This window comes from Strix uralensis, chromosome 4, assembly GCF_047716275.1.
Source record: "Strix uralensis isolate ZFMK-TIS-50842 chromosome 4, bStrUra1, whole genome shotgun sequence".
Classification (NCBI taxonomy): Eukaryota; Metazoa; Chordata; class Aves; order Strigiformes; family Strigidae; genus Strix; species Strix uralensis.
In genome coordinates, this window is record NC_133975.1 from 31470757 (window position 1) to 31491418 (window position 20662).

Below are 20662 nucleotides of genomic sequence, written 5' to 3' on the forward strand. Positions count from 1 at the left end.
AAGGCATTATAGCTATTCCAATTTTCAATTAATATATCAGTTACCAAAAAGTAAAACTACAATCAGGTTTTATTTTCAATAGCAATTCTCTTCTGCTCATAACATTGTGTATATGGTTTCAATGACCTAGGATCTTGCTAGTAGACCAATACTGGTATCAAGGAATGGGATTCCAAAAGCTATTCACAGGAAATCCTGAGACTAATATAAATTATATGTTTAGGCCACATGCTAACAGGCTGATGAAAACAGCTGTATTGTATTTAAGCATTAACAGGTTGATGAAAACAGCTGTATTGTATTTAAGCATAGATTAAGGCTTGAAACAGTTTAGTTATGCCTAACACTAACAAATTATGTAAATTCAACACAACAGTGCAATATTCGTAAGGCAAGATTACTTAAAATAACGAGGACTCTTCATAACTTGCTGGCTTACAATTCTCATGTTTTGACCCTCAACATTTTTCTTCATTTTAAATTGAGACTTGTACCTGCCCCAGTGAGGTCCCCTCCCACAGCTGCTATATGAAGCAGGTAAGTACTAAATTTTTATTTTTACTTAATACATGGGTTTTTTTAGAATAGAATAATTTAGGTTGGAAAAGACCTTTAAGATCATTAAGTCCACCACTATACCATGTCCCTAGGCATCACATCTACACATCTTTTAAATACGTCCAGGGATGGTGACTCAACCACTTCTCTGGGCTGAAGTGCTACATACACACGTGGCAGTAATAACTGCTCTTTTAGAAAGGATTATACAAGTTGAACAGAGGGATGTTTAAGTCCTGAATAAAATATGTTAACTTCTATATGCTTATGCTAGTTACAACATGAGGGAATAGACTGAATAAAAACAATTTAAATAACACTACAAATAGCTTAGTTTGAAAAAAAATCACTGGCTTTAATAAAAAAAAATTAAAGTTCTCCAAAACACTGCTGATACTTATGCTGCTACAACCTCAGATTTGTGGGGTTTTTTAATGATTATATTAAAGGACTGTTGATTTAAATACCCCTATCAATAGAACTCTTACTTGAATCTTGGAAATTTTGTGGAAAAAAATGCCAAAAGCTAGACTCTGCAAAGATCTAATTAACAAGAAATATAACTGAGTTTAGCCCTAACCATTGGCTTAGACATGCAGGATATTAAACTAGCAATAAGTGTGCAAAATTCATGGGAATCTCTGAATTTAAAATTACACAGGGCAAATGAGAACTCTTACAACTGTTACTTTAAGAAAAAATTATTTAATATTGGCAACTAAATATTACTTAAATTTTCAAAACCTTAACAACTGCCATCTACAACCTCAAATTGAGGAATTCAGTCCAGAGGGAAAAAAAAAATCTGGCTTGATTCATGACAGTTCAATGCACAGAAAGATGGTAATAACTGCAAACACCTGTGAAGACAATCTCTTTTTAATTTTTTGTCTTGCTCCTACTTAATGACTGCAATAAAACACTGGACCTGGGTTTTTTTCAATGCAGATGAGCAGTTCAAGCAAAACACTTGGGGTGGGAAGTATATACAAATTTTAGAATTCTATATAAAAATTAGGAAATGAAATAAATCAGAAGACTAATTTTTAACAATTTAAGAATATAAGCAGGGAAGAAAAACAGACTAAACAATCAAAATTTCAAAAGGCAGTTATGATGTAGTCAGTTGATTCACTGTCACTTGTAGTATTTATGTTTCCTTGACAGTTTGTATAAACAAAAGTTGCAAAGAACATTTGTGCCACTTAGAAAGTTGTGAATATTATCATTGAAACTTATAACTGGATTTGTAGAATAGATATCTATCACAGATGTTCAGTGTCTTCATCTACTGATCTATAACCAAAATGAACAATTTTGGCTATGTCTCCATTAGCAAGTAATCTGGAACAGTAGAAATGGATCAGTAGATCAAAGCAGCTGGTGCTATGCTAGCTGTTCAAGAGAGTTTATTTTGGATTAGATTTCATCTGGTCTCCAGAAGCAAACACAACCATCACACAGGCCATTCAAAGTCTTACAGGGATTTAATAATTAATTCAGACCTGTATGTCCCCAGTAGAGACAGAAGAGCACTTTGCACCTGCAGCAGAACTTAGAAACTAGTTTTCTGGGAAAGGAATGCAATTCAAACACCCTGAGCAAGTATGTGGTAAGGGGAGATAATGGACAGATTTTCTGTAAAACAGTACTAATGATCCAAATCAAAATGGTAATGCATACACCGGAATTATATCCTACCTTTGCAAACCAGACTAACCAAAGCAGGTGTCATCTCTCAAAACAGAATACTTGAAGGCACTGAAAGACTCTAGAAGAATTCTGTAAGCTTTTCTTCATAACTCCTCACCACAATAAAAAAAAAAATTAAAAAAAAAGGGATAGATCATGGTACATGGCAATCTACTGGCGACCACAAAAATAATTTATTTTCTCTATTCCAGAATTCAGCAGAAGACATAAAACTGGGTATGTCCATCACTTTGGCTACATTTCTCTTTTCTTCATTTCTTCACTTCATCTTTTATGTGCTTTCTTTCCCTTTTAATATTTTACTTTTCTTGTTTGCCCCTTATTTCTTTCAGATTTTTCTCTCATTTATTTATTTCCTCCCATTACCTGTGCTATTAAATACAGCAAGAGAAAACTGAGGATTCTGGCATCTCTGAATTTTCAGACAGAGCTGTCAGCGTTGGTTTTTACTTGGAAATTCAGATGGTGCAAACTGAGACAGGCATGTAGGCACTACCACTGTGATTTAACTTGCCCCTAACTCAAACAAAATTTAAAAGGGCTAAAGATGAACATGTGTTTGCTTCAATCATTCAAATTGATATCTAAATCCAGTGCTAAGCAGCTATGTGAACTGAGAAAAATCAGATTAATGACACAGGAATATTAGTCTACTGTAAGACTGAAATTAGCCTGGTTCTAAACATCATCTCAGAAAACAGCCACAGGAACACAGAACACAAAAATGTTATGGGAAACTAAAAAAGCAACTTATATTATGGAAACACTTAATTACAGAAACACTAGATAAAAATATATTTTGCGTATACACAACTTTTTACCTTAGGAGTAAAGCCAGGAATATATTGCTTAATCTTTGCCTTTTTTTTTTTTCCTTTCTGAGCGATGTCATTTGTTTATATAATAATTTAATCTAGATTTTAGGTTAAATGCCAGAGTTTCTCTTAGCATTGTAATTTATAAACAGGATTTTGTCACACACAATTAACTCGTTAGTTGCTTAGAACAATCAAAATATTCAGAGACTCACCTAGTTTCACTGACATTCAATATACAACATCCAAGTAATTTTCCAGAGGATTTTTGCTAATGAAAGAATGGGCTTCACTCTGCATTTGCTAAAATTTAGATGAAAAGAAAACCAGATCTCTTTAAAGCAATTCCTAAAGAAAAATTGCCTTTTAAGAAAAACAAAAAACAAACCACAAAACAACATTATACAAACTTTCAAATGTACATAAATTGAAAATTTTAAGTATAATGACAATCCTTTTCATTTCAGAAGCTTCCTTCTGTGTGGACCTGGGCTTCAAAGCAAAACCCAGAGTTTGTAAGTAATTCTGATTTTAATAACAAAAATCAGTTCACAGCAATTTTCATCAACATTAAATACAACTTATTCCATCATTTTTTAAACCCTATTAAGCAATTACAGAATTTTAAGATTAATTCAATACTACATTTTTAATCCATAAAAATCTAAGAAGCAATAAATTATTCCATTTACTCCTACACTGAACACAGATTTCGTCTTCCTGTAACTCATGAACAGAAGATGCTCTTGTGTCACCTTCAACACAAAAAAACCCAAAATATTTGAAGAGGAAGTTCAGTGCAAGTCCTACAATAAGCAAAAGGGAGAGGTAGAAATGTTACCTCCACACTATAAATTCTAGTTTCAGCAAAAGAAAAGTAGAACTAGAAGTCCCCAGCCTGTCTTGTAAATCTGTCTTCTAATTTGAATCTTTAGACAAATAGGGTGGTGATTTCTCCCACAGAGGACCTCTCCCTCCTCTCCACCTGGCCCAGGGCATACCTTTGCTTTGGTCAGCAACTCCGCTACTTTATTTCGTTAATTTACGTCAACTCCTCTGATCCAAATGTAAAACCTAGGATAATCTCTTAGCTTGCTCAGAAACAATCTCTTTTTCCCTTTAAATCTCAGTTAGGAACCAAGAGATCATTTTCAGATCATTAGCTCTCTATACCCTATTAAACAAATTTTGATTTAATGAGTTGCAATTTTTCTTTACTGTGATAGGCAGAGCAGCCCCAGTAATTACAACCAAGATAACTAACTGCCCTACAGTTTCCCACTCCTTGTGGATGGGCTCTGACTGTGCTGCTGCTGCTGCTCCTTATTCACTGCACTTCTACAGCTGGTGTACAAGAACAAATCAGAGTAAGACAGTGATTTGACTTCACTGTTCTCCTGAGTAAATGTGTTTTTGCACAAGTAGTGACATGGGCATGTTTCCAGAGAAGCACAGAGCCACTACTGCAAGCACTCACACATGTACACAAGTCAGTGACAGTGCAACAACTTTCAAATCTCTCTTCTAGTTCTACAGATCAGTGTCAGAAGTATTTTCTCTCTATTTAGTTATTTACTTTTCATGTTTCTATAAAGAACATTAAGAAAAAGATGCATAAAAAGATTTTTTCATAGAAGTAAATACAAAATTTATGTAACTTAAGAACAGTTTTAAACTAAGGATTTTCAGCACAAGTTAAAAAAAAAAGCTCTGAGGCAGAAACACAAGTAAAAGGACTACTGAAAGTGTATAGGTGAAGGAAAACAGCCCATGGAGAGACAAGGTGATAAAGGTGAAGTATACCCTGGAGAACACAAATTCTTAATAAAACAAAGCAGGTCCTCATGGTCTGAAAAGGTTACTTGAAAAGCAACACCAAAGATGCAGAGCATGCGTAAGTTTTCAGGATGCTCAAAATGAAGTCTTTTGTAACTTTTAACCACACACAGTATACATTGTTCTAAACAATCTATTTCATTATGACTGCTCTGAATACAAGAGCAGCAACAAAGAAGAAAATTCAAAGAATATAGAAAAGTTGAATCAAAAACGCACAACAGTTATGGAAATATGCTAGTGAAGCAGCATTTGAAGGACCGCATCAACAGTAGAGGAGGAGTGGAGTTCAGAAAAAGCACACAGAGGGCAGAAGTCTCCTTACTCAGTGTTCATACCTGACCTTACAATGTAAGAAGAGATCAGGCCTGTTTACTTTACCTCTCTCAGTCCAGCTAGAACATGCTCAGTAGCTCTGTCTGGTTATGACTAAAAGGATTTGGAATACATCTACCTCATCTGATTTGGACAGATGAAATGGATTCAGGCAAGTCACTGAACTCGTACAAACCGTATTTTCAGAAATATATCATGCCACCTGACATAAGAGTTTGAGATGTCACCAAAAAAAAAAATTAGCCTCGTTCTGCAGCATAACAGTTTTAAGTTTTCTCCTAAAACCTCAAGTGCTTCCTGTAACATATGCAGGTGCTTCATCTTTCCAGTGGTAAGATTTTCATTGCATTTCATTGCATCAAGAAAAGAGTACGTTCCTCCACCTCATCTCATTCTCAGACAGAGGCTGACTTTTCATAAAATTTTAGCTGAAGCAGATATATAATGCAAAGAATTACTGTTCAGTGATTTAAGTCTTGCTAAATTATAAGGAACTAAAACCAGGGTCTTGGAATAGAAAGTGTCAAGCATCATTAACTACCAGCACTGCTATCGGTAACTCCATTCATGACCAAACTTCATGCATGCCTGAACATCTCCAATGCACGATAAGCCATTAGGAATATAGGAAGGCTTTCTGCCAGCAAGGCAAAATAATCCAGTTTCAGTAAGATTGCCACAATGTCTGATCTACATAAACAGACCCGTTTCTCAGGGGTTTCTTGACCCAGTAAAAAAAAAAAAAACAAAACAGAATATCTGAAAAAGTTTAACAATAATATCTACTTAGAAAGAAAAAGCATATAAATGCATACATGGAGGCTACAGAAGGCCATGGCCAGATCCTCGTGATCTATTGAATCAAAACCATCGAATCAAAGTCATCCATAAGACGAACCTTAAACAAACTACTCTCTCTGTTCTGTGCTTCTCTTTGCATGACCATGGATGTACAGAATCATCAAGGTTGGAAAAGACCTTGAAGATCATCCAGTCCAACCATTAACCTAACATTGCCCGTTCTCAACTACACCATATCCCTAAGCGCTATGTCAACCCGACTCTTAAACACCTCCAGGGATGGGGACTCCACCACTGCCCTGGGCAGCCCATTCCAATGCCTAACAACCTGTTCTGTAATGAAATAATTCCTAACATCCAGTCTAAACCTTCCCTGGCACAACTTGAGGCCATTACCTCGTGTCCTATCGCTTGTTACTTGGTTAAAGAGACTCATCCCCAGCTCTCTGCAACCTCCTTTCAGGTAGCTGTAGAGGGCGATGAGGTCTCCCCTCAGCCTCCTCTTCTCCAAACTAAACCACCCCAGTTCCCTCAGCCATTCCTCGTACGACATGTGCTCCAGACCCTTCACCAGCTTCGTTGCCCTTCTCTGGACACGCCCGAGTAATTCAATGTCCTTTTTGTAGTGAGGGGCCCAAAACTGAACACAGTAATCGAGGTGCGGCCTCACCAGTGCCGAGTACAGGGGCAAGATCACTTCCCTGTCCCTGCTGGCCACGCTATTTCTGATACAAGCCAGGATACCATTGGCCTTCTTGGCCACCTGGGCACACTGATGGCTCATGTTCAGCCGGCTGTCAATCAACACCCCCAGGTCTCTCTCTGACTGGCAGCTCTCCAGCCACTCCTCCCCAAGCCTGTAGCGCTGCTGGGGGTTGTTGTGGCCCAAGTGCAGCACCCGGCATTTGGCCTTATTGAAGCTCATACCGTTGGCCTTAGCCCATCGCTCCAGCCTGTCCAGATCTCTCTGCAGAGCCTCCCTACCCTCAAGCAGATCAACACTCCCACCCAACTGGGTGTCATCTGCAAACTTACTGAGGGTGCACTCGGATCCCCTCGTCTAGGTCATCAATAAAGATGTTAATCAGGAGTGGCCCCAAAACCGAGCCCTGGGGGACACTACTCGTGACCGGCTGCCAACTGGATTTAATTCCATTAACCACAATTCTTTGGGCCCGGCCATCCAGCCAGTTTTTTACAAAGCAATCCGTAACCTTACTGTAAGGTAAAGACATGAACAAATCTTGCAAAGATGAAAATCTGCACCTCCTGGCCCATCTTCAGCTGGATAGTACATAATGTCCAATCAAGGAAGTGGGGAGATGCAACTCTTTCACAAATAAGATGACATACTGTGAACAGAGATATTGCTACTTGAACTTATGCATTCTTTTGCTTTCCATATATTCTTACATCAATGGGGTGTTAAGACCATCTCCACTTTAACAAGAGCATCTGCAAAAAAAAAACCCACCCACCCAAAAAAGCTGTGAGCATGGCTCATTCACTGCAACACATCCCTAGAAGAGAGATTAATTCAGTCTCCAGAAACCACAGGGCCAAACTAGCACACTTCGTTGCTGGGGACAGTGCCATCATGGCTTTTTTTTTTTTCCTTCTACTTTCCAAGGCAGCTCAGGTACAGTTAGTTCAATTGTTTCATTCCCTGATCCATGGATGAAAGCTTATTAAAAGCTTAAGTTTATTCTTGCCCCCACACAACATTAATTTCAATCTCAAATTGAAGTGGAATGTCTACCTTGCCTGAGGTTGAAAAAGAGATGCTTCTGTTTAAAGCATTACTGTTCTAGTAGCAATAAAATCTACATACTTACTTAAATTACCTAGAAATGTATTGTGCCTTGTAGAGTGGGTGGATAGCATTAGTAGTCCAAATGTGATGTCATCTGAGCAAGTCTTCTTTGGCACAGTCTTCTGAAAAACAATAACAAAAAAACCCCACAGTTCTAACGATTAAACCATTCAAAACAACTTTTAGAGGTGAGCCTTTGATTGCTGCTCTCTGTTTTCTCTCCTGCCATTTCAGTCACGTTTTTTGCATCCCTAAACTGTCCACAATTTCACTTTCCAATTCCTCTATTCAGCATAATGAAGCAAATACACATGAAGGAGAACTTCAAAACTGCATACCACCTTTTACTTAGCTCTCACACTAAAAAAATCTGCAAGACAAATGCAACAGCCTAATGGTAACATTAAAGTTACAATTCTAACACTGCCTACAAAACGTTAATATTACAATTATCATATTACAATTGCTTTGTGGTATATTATGACCTTGCACAACACCAATAATACACCAAGCAAATTTCTGGAAAGAAAATACATCAGTACAATCATAACTCTGTGTATTATGATTCAAACAGGACATGTGATCTACCTCAGAACGCAGTTTAAAACTCTCAGAGAACATGGCACACAACAGCATAAGAAAGACAAACATCTTCCCCTCACTAATGAAAAACTAATTTCAGTAAGCAGTACTGAGCAGAACCTAACTATACAACAGAGATTTCTATACACAAACACCCTACTTATGTCACAAAGAAATAGCTCCCTATCTAGCACAGATCACAAATTCTGTATTCCTACATACTGTGCTGTGTGTTAAATACGCATGTATCATTTTGGTCATATAATCTCATTGCTGAAAAACCTGCTGAGAAAACTACTGCTAGTTATCACTGTTGATACTTTCTATTCAGTACTCCCATGTGGCAAAGTATATCCTTTAAGGTATACATAAATCTATTTTCATAAATTTATTTCCATAAATCATATGCAAGGATAGGCAGATTTCCTTTGACATAATAAAAAAGAGGAACTTCAAAACCCTTGTCCTTTACCACCTTGTCCCTCAGTACATACAACATAGAAAGAAGAAGCTGTCAAGCTGGGGAAGAAGAATGCCAATGTTTGAAGAACGTCTACTGGACAAGCCTAATGGGATAAGAAAGGGAGACCATTATCATCTACTTCTCTATTTTTCTATACAGTGAAATGAACTATTCTGATGTTAGAAATGAAAGGTTTGAATGAAATACTAGTATATAGATAAGAAATAGCAAACTATACTCTATGGAGCAGCAAAAGTGTCTAGGTGCCATTTTAAAAAACAATTTTTACAAGTTTATGAGAGATTATTTTTCATTTCTTATGCCAGCAATACAGAGATTAACATAACTCAATATAAATCAACAGCAAATTGAATTGTCCATGTAAAGGTAGTATCAGCTTAACTAAAATACTTTTGAAAAGCAATTTCAGTTATTTTAATGAAAAAAAGTTTGTGATCCTTTTGACTTAAAGTGGTAGTGCCTCAATTAGCTTTGATGTTGGAGGCTTCTATAGCCCCACCTCAATTGTGCTGAAACTCATAAGAAGTCCTCCAGTTTATACAGAAACTGGGTGTAATAGGAGGTAGCAACAGAGCAACATGAATGCTTGAGATTGAATTTTCAGGTACAGTTGCCTGTTGTTTTGCCTTTAACTTTAAAAGTAAGTTAAATCAACAGCTAAATTTCTTAAGGGGTTAAAAAAAATTCTCAGTACTAGAATTTGTGTCCTGACTTTCCTGTCAAACCGATCAAACCAGCACATTCTCAAATACTTTTCCTGTCTCATCTTTTTTTTTCATAAAAGCCAAACCCATCATCATAATTTGTAAGTTTCTACATATCTGTTTCCTGCCCCATTTTCTAACACCTCCTAGTTACTCTTCACCTTGATTCAGACTGCTCTTCTGATTTTATTATGCTTTCCAGATCCTGCAAAGTAACACATTTTCCCTCTTTTCCTCCAAATCCCTATACTATTTGGACTTCCTTTACGCTGTCTTTTGCTTCCATATTCTCATCTTCTTCCTTGCTGATCTACCTTATTCTGTTCTTAAAAATGACAACTTGTTTAATTCACTCACTATGACTCACTTATTCATTTGAATCCTTGTCCCCCTTTCTGAGGTCATTCTCATTTTCTATGTCAGTGAAATTCAGATCACAAGCTCTTCAAGGCTGGAACTGTATCTTATTATCTATGAAACATCATGAAAAGCTTTAGTGCAGCACAAAATGTTTAACTAATGCTTCTGAGATGGAAAAAAAATGAAAAACACTGAAGTACAGTATTTTAACAACAAAAACATTTTCAGAAAACATATTTTAAGCAAAAATGCTGAGATGTTAGAGAGTTATCATTGGAACTACCATACTAGTTCCAAACTCGAGTTTCATCCTCAACCATGCAACTGCTAGTAGTAGCTTGATTACATATAATGAATGTTGCTCCTGTGGATGGCAAGAAAAACTATTAAATCACATTACTACATTAAAATTGGCAGCAAGGAAAGTGTGTATGTGTGTGTGGGAGAATCTGCATTCCTATTCTGACAGTTCTTGGAAGCTGTGATTCATGCTGCTACTTGCTTTTCTACTCACAGTCAGAGGAAAATCCTGTTTCCTTTAGAATATTTGTTGTTACTATGAAAACTACTTTAAAATAAGCACAAGTCAAAGTCACCGAAGTATTTTGCAGCCCATTATGATATTTTAAACCTGAAGTATTTTAATACTTGAAGTTAATGAATGAAAATTTCTGATTACTATAACATTTGTGTTGAATATGTTGGTTACTGAAGGCTTGAAAAGTATATCTGATGTTATTAAGTAGGGAATTCTCCAGTAACAAAAGTAGCAAGCTAATGAAGTTTTCTTCACTTTCACCATTACTAAGTCTATGAGAAGTTTCTCTAAACCTATCAGCAGGACACACTACAATTCTCCACCGAGAGTTGATAAAATCTTACAAGTTGAACATAATGAGGCAAATTTCAGTCTGCAGTTTATCATGACTAACATGTAATGCAAATATAGGCAAGACAGGAAAGAAACAGAGAAATGTCATTCTAGACAGAAGTCCAGCTCCTCCTGCTTTTCAATTAATTAACCCCATGTTACAAGACAGAGGAGTGGGCTTACAGGAGATACTATCTTTTGTTCTTATGCTGAGAGAAAAATCTTATTCTTTGGCTATTAGTGGACATTTCATACAGTAACTAGTATAAACAGAAATCTTTAGATGGCACCCTTTCAGCTTTATCTCTTCACTATTTAAAAGCACTTATTTGCCATGGCCTTTAAAAGGAAAAGTCTGATTTCTTAAGCTTAAATTACACTTTCTTTTACTCTTTACTACTGAAAGCCAGGTCTAAGTTCTAGCCTTTTCAAAGACATACACCAAAAGCACTTTTTTTCCCCATAACAATGGGAAAATATGAATTTAATCACAGCTTAAAGCTATTCTTTGAACTTCAGGATTTATTTTACATACTAAACCAAACTAAGAGTCAGGCAACCCTGCAGTCTGCAAAACATAGTATCATCTAATTCCAATCAGGACAGTAATTCCCTGGTTAATGGTCAAAATATCTTTTGCCAGTTTATCATTAGCAAGTTCTTCAGTGGGCAGTAAAGCACAGTTCTGATAGCTCTCTATCCCACCATGAAAAGCCAACTTCCCTCCTGTCATCCCTCTGACTCACACAATACTCTCAGTCCCCATCCCCTTCCAAAGCAGTCCAATGTTCTGCCTGTCTCCTCAAGCCCCGTTGGCACATCCAACCATGTCCTGTTCTCCTACCCAACACAGACCCAGCATGTGCTGAAAAAAACAGGTCAGTACCAAACTTGCATTGCATTCTCTCTCTCTCCAAAGAGAGCGTAGTGACACATGTTTCTCTACCCAGTTTGTCTATTTTCCCAAAACCTGTAGGAACATTACAGTCTTTGAGATTTCTATCCCTCCTACAAATGTGGTCGCAATTGGTCAATGATTTCAAAAACTACTGGCGAATACGTAAGGAAAGAATGAGAGAAAACAAGGAAAAAGCATAAATCACGTTTTCTTAGGAAATCAGGCTTAAAAAAGGCAACTCCCTACAGCTTTTAATGGAGAAAATGTCATGGTTGTTTACTGAGCCAAGGGAAATAAGCAGATTTTGGCAAAACATTTTCCAATTTCTCTGACTTTTTACAACTTCACACTTAGGTTTCAAATATACCTTTAGCGGACTAAGGACTAGGAAAGTTACTCCATGTAACAAGACAGTTTTCTCCCTAATATATCTTGAAGCTTTTGGATGATTGATGAAAATCCAAACCTTTGACACTTTCCTAACAAGATTCATTAGAAAATTTACAAACCTTCTACCTTACCACACCAGCAGGAGTTTACCCTCTCTGAATTCACAACTACCTTCTCACCAGCAGCTACCAAACTGATGGAATATTATTCTGTCAGGGTGCCTGTCGGTAACAGCCACAACTCAAAAGGTAAAAGCCAGTCTCTGGATTTTTTTTTTTAAACTCTGGCATGTTTAATTATATTAAACATGCAATGAAATAGCCAAACACATCAAATGCTCTTAAATGCCAGAAACTAGTACTTACAGTCTCATTAGAAACTTTAGTCAAATGTAAAAATGGTGACTTATGTTTTATTTACAACAGCAGCATTCTCAAAATTGGAAATATGAAATCAGCTATATTAACACAATTTACTTTGAAGTATCCTTTTTTATTAGGCAGCTTAGTATCTCGTACTCTCATTCTCTAAGATCATAATTTAATATGTAAAAATAAATATTTCCTCAAGACTTCTAATGTAGACGTTAGGAAATTCACACATTAACTTTCCTCCCTCCTACAAGAGCCACTTGTTACAGGCTGGCCTGCCTCCTCTTATGTTCATGAAAGCTTGCCCTGATGGTATTTAAAAGAAAGTGCTGGAACTTTCTGGATATCTACCAGTTCAGCAGATAATGAAATGCTTATGGGATCTGAGATCATCTTTCTGCAGGATAGATTGAGACATACTCACAAACCTGTGGAGCTGCAAACTAAAAACTCTTGTAGACAATGCTGTTAGCAACACTATATCCTCCTATAAAGCACTTAAAATTCAGACATCATGCTTGGATGATCACTCTGTTCCTAGTTACTCCTTCTCTTCCAAGTGTCCCACAGCAACACCACTACCATGCAATGAGTTAGCAATTAAGTTCTGCTGCCTGCTTTGGCTGTAATAGTCAATACTACCCCAAAGTATAGTCTTGACTAAAACAGATTATCAGCATGGCACAAAAAGGGGATTTCATACAACAGGATCCACAATGCTAAAGTACCAAAGCCAGGAAGAGTTGCATTGCTCAGCAAGACTTTTGAAAAAGTTAGTAGAGATGAAAAACATAAAGGTAACCAGTGAACACAATATTATGCCTTCACCTGTTTCTGGAGGCCTACGACACAAGTGACATTAGTACTCACAATCCTGGCCCTGTACTTGACATACACAGCTAAGCTTTTCCCATCAACAGCAAAAGGACACAGATGTGCTCTCATTTTGTCCAGCAGCACAGGGTTACAGCACAGTAAACTGGAACAGAGAAATCCGGAAGCCAATCTCTAGTCTGCCAGAAGGGATTCAAACCATAATCTCTCAGCAGGCTCCATGCTGCACTGGGAAGATGGATCCACTCATAACTTCTCATTTCAGTGGCAATCTTCGGGGGGGGTGGGGGGTGGGGGGGAGCTTTGCTGGACAGAGCAGTACCAGCAGTGTGCATGCATCTCTAGGGAGAAGGGCACCCAAATGAGAGAGATGAATCCTGCTTTCCAGTTCCCTAATGGCATTTAAAATTTTAAATGGAAGAAAATACAAAATAGTTTTTGGATCATAGGCCAGAACACAGGTACTCGCCTCCTTTTTCTTCAATAACTGGCCTAGTGTCTCTCTTTGACCCAATTAGACATTAATCATCTTGTACAAAAGGAAAAGTGGATTTTTAGGGCTTGGGGTTTTTTTAAAGGAGACGATCAACAAAGCCTCTTCCTCCTCACCCCTTTGTGTTTCTGAACAAAAGGGAGAGTCACCACAGGGTTTTGGTCTTAGTCCAATCCCATAGGTGTGCCTGAGGTGTGGTTTGAACATGTCTTTGAACAACCAAATGCCTAATCTACAGATTGCCTAATTTATGAACAGTAAACAGATTTAGATGCCAAGATGCTCAGTTGTGACAAGATTACAGAAGATCTGAGTAAGAACAAAACTTTAAGGCATTTAGAAAACTTTACTAGTGAAAACCTAGAGGCCTGTAAAATTTAGTCAACACATAGCTACAATTTTATCTGGGGCTAGACACCCAAAATCCATGTAAATCACAGTTTTGACTCCTCTATATTACTTTATGGATCTGGCCATATATCAAAATAACATACATCAGAAACCTTCTCAGAGATACTGCAGATATCCTTTTTAATGGAACTCTAAAAGGACCTCTATAGAAGAACAAGGCCACATATATTTATTTTAAAAATCCACTTTAAATTGATCTTACTCCAGGAACTGTTTTCTTCTGTTTCAGCGTAAGCATAATAGTCTAGCACCATTCATCTTGTGGTACCAGGCTGTCATTATGGGTAAAATGATATTAGCTTCAAAACCAAAGCTTTCTCACATACTTTTAAGCATTTAAGTAGGCACATTTGTGTCTAATTTGGCTACATTTTTATCATGAAGATGAGGAATGCCCATAGTATCTAATAAACTTCATAAGCTTCACTCTCTAAATATAAGTCTTTATCTGTCTTCAATCTCATAGGTATATCTAATTTTTAAGGATCTGTATTAAATAAAATATTAATATACTAATGACGATTTTATAATGTATTCAGCGATGCTCCTCAGAACATCAGTGCAAAATAAGAAAACTAATTCAGTGATTTTAATGACAAAATGTAACAGCTGGAAAGAGTCCAAAGTGTGCAACACTAAACTGCTGAAAGAATCTGAGAAGCCTTGTTGCTTCCACATAATAATAAATATATGACAACCACAGAGCACTGAAACATTTGACATATATGATTACATATTCTGAAAGCGGCTATAATTAAGAATTTATATTATACACAGAAAGTACGGCAAGAGAATATTAAGACTATAAAATTAAACACTCAGGCATGAGGTATGCCAAAATTAAAGTGGCTTTTGCATTACAAAGGAATTTTGTGGCAGCAGTAGGGGTTGAGAATTCAATCCTTCAGGGCAGCACACAGCTGCATTAACCATGAGTCTCCTTCCTCTTCCGTGATTTTGCATTTCACATCTTCTCCTGCAAGAAATGAACAGGGGAATGTGCAACAAATAGTTTCAAAGTAATCCAGACCCTCATTAACTGAGTTAACAAAATAACCAGCTGCAATAGTAAGGTGTTTTCCCCAGGTGGACCACCCACAGAGGTGAAGGAGATACCTTCCCCATGGATATAGCCGAATCTGCTTGTGCCAGTGACATTGAGACACTGGAATCTTTCATTTCAGACTCTGCTACATGACTGAAGGTGTGCTTCCTATATCTCTTTATTCTGAAAGACCACTAAATTCAAAATAATAATGCAAATACTACTAATAATTCAGTATTAGTAGAAGATGAGAGAGACAGTTGAATGGTTTGGCCACTCTGTCTGTAGTCTCAGATATTTTTTTCCCCTTACGGAGATAAAGCTACCTTAAAGGAGCTACTGTTCTCCCAGCAGACTGGCGACTCTCTGCTGTTCTTGTGCCACCCCTCTTGTGCCAGTACAGCTTTCTACAGGGTGAACCAGCTCAATTAATGTAAAAGGTTAAAAAAGCTTTGCAAAATACATAAATAGAAGGTAAGAATGGCACGAACAACTACTACTGTGTGCTACCTAACTGTCTATTAATACAATCTATCCTCAGAAACATTTCTAGATCTGCTTTATCATCCGGCCTTTACAATTTCTAGCAGTCATATGGAAACTAGTACTTAAGCTGAAACACTAAAATGAACTTTTCTTCAAACATCTACCAAAGTCTTTTCCTCAAAAAACCCTAACTCATTACAATGCAATGAAAAAGAAGGCACCTTAGCTGTAATTCCACTTCTTCCTAATTATATTGTGTGTTTTGTATTAAAAACTGTATTAGGGTACTAATTTTCTGCTCTAAGAGAAGAACTATCCATATTCCTCAATCTGCAATATTAGGCTGAAGCTGTGAGGCTTTAGACAGAAAATTATACATATCTCCTGAAGGGATGCATAGCTAAAAAAGGAACTGTTTTCAAATGATGAAATTACCTAGAGAAGAAATTCACAACTATTCTCAACACAAATCTACTTTTTTTAGTAAAAAATTCACAACTTTTCAAGTTGATAGAACATTTCATATAAAGAACATGTGGGGAAGATGGGAGTCAATATCTCTACTACTAATTTATATCTCCAACTTTTCACACAAATTTAGAATAGGGCCAAAAAAAAAAATAGCAAAAGCTCAAAGCTCTTGAAAGCAGCAACTTCCTTGGCAAGACCAATCCATCCATGAAGATTCATGACTTCAGTGAAATTCTATACTAACAAGATAATTAAGCAACAGTACCAATTAAATTTAAAGTAATTACCGCTCAGTTTTTAAATTGCTGAGTACAAAAAGAGTAAAATTAGCTACAACAGAGTTTATGGAGTCCTTAGAGCATTATTAAAGAAAACAAACTCTGCTTTCCTTGCATCCTTTTATTATACCTATGTGTGCTAAATTTTTCTATGCAAGAACACGAAGCGGAAGAAATAAAGAACAAGACATGGCTGAATGACATCTTAAACTATTAAATATCAACCCAGGAGTTATTTTTTTCCTGTTTGGACTGTTTCTTGAGAAGAGGTAACTCTTGCCTAACCAACAAAATTCTCAGACCTTAAAAACACTAGCACCCACATTCAACCAAAAAAACCCCAACCCAAACATGTAATGTTTAGTAATCTGAAAGCACTGTCTGTAACAGTTTTGAGAAAGTATCTTAAATGGATATATATGAAAATCAAGAGTTTATTAAAAAAAAATTTGCAGTTACTTGTCCTGTCAAGTAGAATTAATTTCTTGTAACAATCAAATAGTGTCTAATTTCAAATAACAGGCCAAAACCCACAGATATTCACAGACAAAATCAACTTTATTCCTGTAAGATTGAACAGTATGAAACAACTGCAACTGCTCATATTGAACTTTGCCAGGGCTACCACAGTTGAGGTGTATTTCTCAAGTACTTCTTTCACTAGAGTATTTGCTTAAACAATCCTTTTGCCTTCTGGCATACCTGTCACCCAGAGAAATGATCTAGGTTAAATATAACTACATTAAAAAAAAGGTAGTTAATTTTAACCTGGACCATTTCCCCAACCCAGTTATGGGACAGAGTGCCATGGACCGTTGTGCTGGCACAGCTGAGGGTGGCAGCAAAGAGGTGAGAGCTGGGAGCAAGGAACAGACAGGCCTGTTTAAGTCAACACCGCCACCAAAAGCACTGCTTGTCAAACTATGTCATCAAAAAAATACTTACTTCAAGGATTTAGAGGATCAAGATCTCTGATCAGTCACTCCGCCTCTACATGCCACTTCATATCCCAGTTAGAACTATATCTGACTTTCCTTGTGCCTTTTAGTAGGTCAACTTTTAACATGTACATGAAAACAACAGCCTTCTAAAAATCTCCCTACAAATACATTTGATTCGTTTACAAGCACTCCTCCTCATGAAAAAAAACATTTCAAATTTATATCCAGGCCTGAAGTACCAGGAATTTGAAAGTGAAGCCAACCGAAAATCCCAATCTACCTTAACAGAAACACAAAAATTAAGTACCACGGATTTCCAGTCCCTCTTGGTCGTATTTCACGCACGCATGGAGTATCTGACACACTGATTTTAAGGATGCACGTAAGTCGGGAGAGGACTGGAGGCTACCGAGAAGTCCTCACGTTTAGGAGCACGAATGCGTTGTAGGCACCGCCATAAAGTTATCGGTAGGAAAAACCAAAATAAGCCCACGAAGCGCGTACTCAACCCGGTACCCCGCAGCTCCAGTCCACCTGCCGCAGGGAGACTGGGCGCCGCAGGAGCGCCGGGCTCCCTCCAAGCGCCCGGAGCCCCGGGCCCCGCACAGCCGTCCCGCCGCGGGGAGGGCCCGGCGGCCCGGCCGTCTCCTCACGACCCAGCCGCCGGGCGGGCACCTACCGCCACGGCCCCCGCCTGCCCGCCGCGTAAACACCGCCCCCCCCCCCGCTCACCGCGCTGTGCGGAGCCGCCGCGGAGAAGCTCCCCCACGCGTGGGGCAGCGGGGGCGGCCGGGCCCCTCCGGCACCCGCGAGACGAGCCGCCCCACAGCGGGCAGCGGCGGCGGACGTGCCCCGGGGAGAGGCGCCGCCCGCGGCTCTACCCGCCCCACCGCCGAGGGGCCGGCGGCGGCGGCTCGGCGCGGTTCCGCACGGCCCGGCCCGGCGGCGGGGGATGCCGGGGAGTGCCGCGGCCGCCCTGCCTGCGCGCAGCCCGGGCGGCGGGGGCGGGAGCGGCGCGGGCGGGCGCTGGGCCAGGCGGGCAGGGCTCCAAACGTGCCCGGGAGTTGTGACAGGAGCAAAGTGGGTCACCGGGCCTAGCGGGTGCCCCGCGAGCGCCCCCCGCCCCCGGCGGCGGCCGCCCCCGCCCGCGCCCTGCCCAAGGGCAGCCGCTGCCCGCCCCGCGCGCCGCCGCTGCCCCGGCGGCGGGGGACCCGCCAGCGCTGTCAAACTTTAACGACTCCCCCCCTGCGCCGTCCCCGCTCCCCCCCGCCGACGCCGCCGCCGCCGCCGCAGTCGGGCCCGGCGGAGCCACCCGCCCCGCCCCGCCGCGTGCTCCTCACCCGGCGCCGCACGGCCGCTGCCCGCCCGACCTCTCCCGGCGAGAGCCGCTCCCTGCGCGCAGTCCCGAGCCCGCCGCCGCCGGCACAGAGCCTCCTCCAGCGGCAGCACCAGCAGCCGGGCCCGGGAGTCCCTCCCGCCGGCCGCGCCTGCGCCGCCCGAGCCCGCCGCCGGCAGCCGCGGCGCCTCGCGCCACCGCGCGTGCGCTAAGGCGCACTGCAACCGCAGCACCACGGCCCCTCGCGCGGGGCCGCCGCCGCCGCGCATGCGCAAGCGCGGCGGCGGCGGCCGGGGAGGGGATCCCCGCTCTCCCCCCGCCTCTCCGCGCATGCGCGCCCGCCCGCCGGGAGCCGACCGGGCCGCGAGCGGCTGGGCACGGGGGCGCCCGCGCAGGCGCCGTGCGCGCCGCGCCTCGCTGACCTCGGTTCACCTCGCCTCACCTCACCCCGCTCCGCTCGGGGAGGAAATGGCGGCGGCCGCGCTACCGAGCGGGGCGGGGGCCTTCGGCCGCCGGGGGCGGCGCTCCCGCGGGGTCGCGGCCGGGTGCCTCGGCGTCGGGGAAGCCCGACTTGGCGAGACCCGGCGCGGTCACGTCTCCGGCTCGGAGCTCGCCCGGTCACTGGGCTGATGGTGGCCGGGCTGCGAGGTGGGGAGCCGGGAGCGGGGACGGTGCCTGGCCACGCTCCGCCTCCGAGCGGCGGTGCCGTGGGAAGCCGCGAGCGCGGGTGCCTTGCGGCGCGGCCGGGGTGGCCCAGCGGTCGGAGCCGCTGCCGCCGCAGCCAGGCGCGTTGCTGCGGGGCTTGTTTTGCAGGTGGGCGCCGAGCCCGGGGAGAGCGTCCCGCGGGACCGAGGCGCTTCCCTACTGAAACGGTAAACCTGGTGCAGAGCCCCGTGCCGGGCGGCGCCCGAACGTATGACACGGTCCCCGGTCATAAGTTCATCCCCAGAGGGGAGTAAGCAGCATCTCGGATGCTCTCCGGGAATAGACGTGCCACCACAAGTTATTTAGGGATACAAGCCACCCGTCCTGGCGGTGGTTTCTTTGGTCGGTGTGCGTGAACTGGTAAAGCTTAGGGGAGTGGCAGAGAACACAGGTGACCGTCTGAGTCATTTTGGCTGCGTACAATGCTTTTAATACCAGTTTTATAAAGCAGTCTTACCTAACGTTAAAAATAAGAAATGAGCCTAACCGAGTTTAAAATTTCAACACCTAATAAAATCCTGTAACTTTTAAAATACTGCACTAATACGGTTTGTACAATTTGTGTTGTACAGTACTAACGCTGGCTGTTGAGGTCTGAGACATTTCTGGTCCATCAAACTGATGGAAGGCTCACAGCAGGTAAGTTTCCTGCTTTCGGACTGAAAAGCAGCAATTTAAGTCTACTCCTGTTTGGGGGTTTCTTTTTGTGTGACTGCAAGGTTTTCCTGAACTTGATAAACTGAAGTGCCCTGTGTGGGGTTTAAGTATTTTTGTTAGGCAGACTACACTGTGATGAGGCATAGATTTGTTAAGAAAATGTATCATTTCAGGACAGGAAGACACAGCCCTAGTAGGAGTTCGCAGGACTATCACTGATAATGAACGTTAGCGTTCTTGTGTTTGTGTGTTGGTAAAGCTTATAAAAACTGTGAGGTGTGCCTGTATTATTGACTTTGCAGAGAAAGTTGTGTAATAGCCCAGCTAATAAACACAAACAGCGTCAGGTATCAGAGTTAATCAGAGATGACTGATACCGCAGAGTCTTTATGTACAGCTGTAACGGATTCCAGCCATGCTGTCTACTGCAGGACTGGAATATGCTTAAATGTGCACTGATTATGTTAGCATAA

The 20662-nt window shown here is 41.1% G+C and overlaps 1 protein-coding gene across 22 annotated transcripts in view; it reads right to left on the reverse strand.

Moving 5' to 3' along the window:
• CLOCK (clock circadian regulator) overlaps positions 1-19471 on the reverse strand; it is a 66552-nt gene extending 47081 nt beyond the window's left edge. For 3 of the 22 annotated variants that reach the window (XM_074866237.1, XM_074866213.1, XM_074866214.1), the window contains exons 1-3: positions 18832-18965; positions 7895-7994; positions 3302-3389 (exon numbers count right to left, since the gene is read on the reverse strand). The gene's annotated coding sequence lies outside the window, so the exon portion shown is untranslated. Of the gene's footprint in view, positions 1-2259; positions 2364-3301; positions 3419-7472; positions 7515-7894; positions 7995-8948; positions 9021-10009; positions 12137-15131; positions 15247-17798; positions 18121-18223; positions 18414-18831; positions 18966-19269 lie in introns of those variants that run through there. The other 19 variants (XM_074866217.1, XM_074866216.1, XM_074866230.1 and 16 more) reach the window with 19 other exon arrangements.
• Between the last annotated feature and the right edge of the window lie 1191 nt (positions 19472-20662).